Here is a 4,401-nt window from a genome sequence, read left to right as displayed (position 1 = left end):
AACAGGTGCTGAAGAGGATGTGGAGAAATAGGAAAACTTTTACACTGTTAGTGGGACTGTAAACTAGTTCCACCATTGTGGAAAACAGTGTGGCGATTCCTCAAGGATCTGGAACTAGAAATACCATTTGACCCAGCCATCCCATTACTGGTATATACCCAAAGGATTATAAATCATGCTGCTATAAAGACACATGCACACGTATGTTTATTGCAGCACTATTCACAATAGCAAAGACTTGGAATCAACCCAAATGTCCATCAGTGACAGACTGGATAAGAAAATGTGGCACATATACACCATGGAATACTATGCAGCCAGAAAAAAGGATGAGTTCGTGTCCTTTGTAGGGACATGGATCCAACTGGAAACCATCATTCTCAGCAAACTATTGCAAGAACAGAAAACCAAATACCACGTTCTCACTCATAGGTGGGAATTGAACAATGAGATCACTTGGACACAGGAAGGGGAACATCACATACCGGGGCCTATTGTGGGGAGGGGGGAGGGGGAGGGATAGCATTAGGAGATATACCTAATGTAAATGACGAGTTAATGGGTGCAGCACACCAACATGGCACATGTATACATATGTAACAAACATGAACGTTGTGCACATGTACCCTAGAACTTAAAGTATAATAATTAAAAAAAAAAAAAGAAATAGGTTTGGGTTTTCATCACATGATAGGCAGGCAATTATCTCAGAGCGGGGAAAAGCTTTGAAAACGTGGTGCTTTTAACCAGGCTTTCAAATAAGCTGGTGACCAGCAGCTGTAAGGAATCCAACATCTGGCTGGGCTCATGGATATTCAGGGCCTGATCCAAAGAATGCAGTCCTGGCCAGGGGCCTACACTGGCAGGCAATTATAAACAAATGAATGAATGATCAGGTATAGCTCGGAGACCACTGGCCGAGAGAGTAAAAGGATTTTAGAAGTTTTCCTATTTGGTTGGTGATGGATATTCTAAACTTATTTGCACATTTGACTTTAACACCTAAATTTCAAAGAGACCCTTTCCAAAGCAATGGAATCATTGCAGTAGTTGATCCTAAAACCAAGCCCCCATAGGCCTAATGAGACGCTCCTCTCCTAAGTGTAACAGCCCCCACCCCACCCCCAACTTGACTGCAGTTGTGGACTGAATGTTCATGCCACAAGATGCACATTTCCTCCTCCCCAATTTCTCACCTGGGTCAGGCAGTTGTTTTGACACCTGAACCTAAGGGAAAAACGTACAGCATTGTTCACCCAGGTGGTGAAAGGCTGATGATTTTGTGGATTTTGCCCCTGAGGAGACACCGTAGTTCAGGACCCTTCTGTCTTTTCCTGGCATCTGACACCCCTAGGCCATCCAGGAAAGAACCAGATGGCGCCTCTGGACTCTGAGGATGAACAAAAGGACAGATGGCTGAGGAGGGGAGGGTGGGAATAAGAGGCAAGACTTGAAAAGAAGGAGAGAGGGTAAGTTACCTCTGCAGAACTCAGAATCACCAAGCAAGTTCATAATAGGTTAGAATATATTGCTTGAACCTGAGGAAATGCTCATTCCAGACATTTTCAGATGATACAGGTTAAATTCTGGGGCTACATTAAACTGTCAAAAATATACAAACAGCTACTGATTTTGGTTGATTTAATTTTATTGCTCAATAAAATACTTACCTCTGAGGTAGGTATTCTCCCTTCCTCCCCTCCCCACCATGCACCACTTAACAGATGAAAAGACTGAGGCCCAGTGAGGTTCAGTGACTTTCCTAACCAAGACTTCTCACGCAGCAGGTAACACGGTGGACTGGCGAACCCAGCTCCCCTGACCCGGAATCCAGTCCTGCTCCTCTAGATCCTTCTGTGGGGTGAGTGGATTCCCAGGAATGACTCCGGAAGTCAGGGGCAGAGTGGGTGGCCTGATTGTCCAGGGAAAGGCCAGACAGGATGGCAGCCTGATCCTCGAGGGCACTGGAGGGAAGGGAGGCTGTGAGTTGTCGCTGGCCTGTCAGTCACTGGAATCCAACAGAATGGCCCCAGGCACTTTTCTGTCCAAGAGGGACTTGGACATGGGCAAAAAAGGAAAATGACTGCAAGCAGAGGGCATGGAATGAAGGATGCAGCCTCTTCTACCTTCAGGGCCAGCTTCTGCTCAGACTCCGCACCTTCCCCAAGGCAGGAAACAGCCTCAACATCCTTGGCCCACACCTAAGCAGGGGCTAGGCCAGCTTCTGTGAACTCAGGCCATCTTCCACACAGCCAGCTATTAATCAGCAAAGAGAACCCAGCCAGGCCAGGGTGCCCATCGGCCATCACTAGCCTTCACAGGGACACCAATGGGGCCAGGCACAAGGTGCCCAAGTGTCTGTACTAGTCTTAAAACCCAGTGGGAAGGAGGTGAGCACACCAGTTTAAAAGGAAATTGCTAAGTATAGGATTTCAGTCACGGCTAAGCAAGTTCTATGCATGAAACAATGATCTTATACCCGAAGAATTTATCCCTTAAAAAGTACAATACTTTTTCACCGAGGGTTGTGTTACCAGCTGGTTTGGGGGAAGAAAGGTGTCAAAGACAGGCTTGTTTTGTGTAAGAACAGTTCACAGAACATGCTCACAGCCATTTGTGACATCACTGAGGACCAGTTCTGCAAAGTTTACCATTTTAAATTATTATGTATTTTTTTTTTTTTTTGAGACAGAGTTTCGCTCTGTCGCCCAGGCTGGAGTGCAGTGGCCGGATCTCAGCTCACTGCAAGCTCTGCCTCCCAGGTTCACCCCATTCTCCTGCCTCAGCCTCCCAAGTAGCTGGGACTACAGGCGCCCGCCACCTCGCCCGGCTAGTTTTTTGTATTTTTTTTTAGTAGAGATGGGGTTTCACCGTGTTAGCCCAGATGGTCTCGATCTCCTGACCTCGTGATCCACCCGTCTCAGCAAATTATTATGTATTTTTTAAAGTTAAACTACTTTGTGAGTGCAAGGGCAATTTACTAAACTATCTCTTTTCCCTGTTGTCTTAGCCTGCTTATGCTGCTATGATGAAATACCTTAGGGTAATTTATAATGAACAGAAACGTATTTTCCCACAGTCCTGGTGGCTGGGAAGTCCAAAATCAAGGCTTCAGCAGATGCGATGTCTGAAAAGGTCTGCTCTCTGCTTCAAAGATGGCACCTTGTTGCTACGTCCTCCAGAGAGGGCCAACACTGTGTTCTTACGTGGTGGAAGAGCAGAAGAGTGCAAAAAGGGCAGAGCCCTCACAAGTAAATCACTCCCCAAAAGTCCCCAACACTTACTACCACCACAATGAGGATTAAGTTTCAACACATGAATATTGAAGGACACTTAGGCCACAGCATATATATTCTCCCTTTCCCTCATTTTAAGCAGGGAACCAAAGCCCTGAGAATCAAGGCTTTGCAAAAAGCAGAAGCACCCTGGTATCCAAGATTCTGTCTTTTGTAGAGCCCACACCCATGAAAAATGTAAAAGCAGATGCATGCAGTCTGCGCCAAATACGGACAACTCTCCCAAGGAATGACTCCTGGGAGTTGGAGTGTGATTATAGCTCAGGCAGAGGCCTTCCCACTGCACCAGAGTCCCAGACACCCGGACAGCCCAGAAGCAGCAGAGCATGGGAGAGAAAGAACCAATGGGCTGGCAGAGGCTGTAACTGCTGTGGGCTGTGACTAAGAGCCTTTTCTGCCTGTGACTCCTGGACTCACGTATCTGGGGTTGAGGAGGGGGAAAGCTCTAAGTATGACTGCAGTTAGATTTCCTGCCAAGCTAGTGGGATGCAAGCTTAAGGGTGGAAATTTTAGGCTGAGCACAGTGGCTCATGCCTGTAATCCCAGCACTTTGGGATGAAAAGGCGGGTGGATCACTTGAAGTCAGGAGTTCGAGACCAGCCTGGCCATCTCTGGTGACATTACGTTCTGCTGGCCTAGAGATCTCAGTCCCAGAGGGAGGAACGTTGCCACCAGGATAACAATATAACAAAAGCCTGTCTCTACTAAAAATACAAAAATTAGCCAACCATGGTGGTGCATGCCTGTAATTCCAGCTACTTGGGTGGCTAAGGCACAAAAATTGCTTGAATCAGAGAGGCAGAGGTTGCAGTAAGCCATGATTGTGCCATTGCACTCCAGCCTGGGCAACACAGTGAGACCCTGTCAAAAAAATGGAAGGAAGGAAGGAAGGAAGGAAGGAAGGAAGGTAGGTAGGTAGGAAGGGAGGGAGGGAGGGAGAGAGAGAGAGAGAGAGAGAAGGAAAGAAAGAAAGAAAGAAAGAAAGAAAGAAAGAAAGAAAGAAAGAAAGAAAGAAAGAAAAAAAGAAAGAAAGAAAGAAAGAAAGAAAGAAAGAAAGAAAGAAAGAAAGAAAGAAAGAAAGAAAGAAAGAAAGAAAGAAAGAAAA

The sequence above is a fragment of the Rhinopithecus bieti genome, unplaced genomic scaffold, assembly GCF_001698545.2.
Source record: "Rhinopithecus bieti isolate Rb0 unplaced genomic scaffold, ASM169854v2 scaffold_26504, whole genome shotgun sequence".
Lineage (NCBI taxonomy): Eukaryota > Metazoa > Chordata > Mammalia > Primates > Cercopithecidae > Rhinopithecus > Rhinopithecus bieti.
This window is presented reverse-complemented; position numbering follows the sequence as displayed.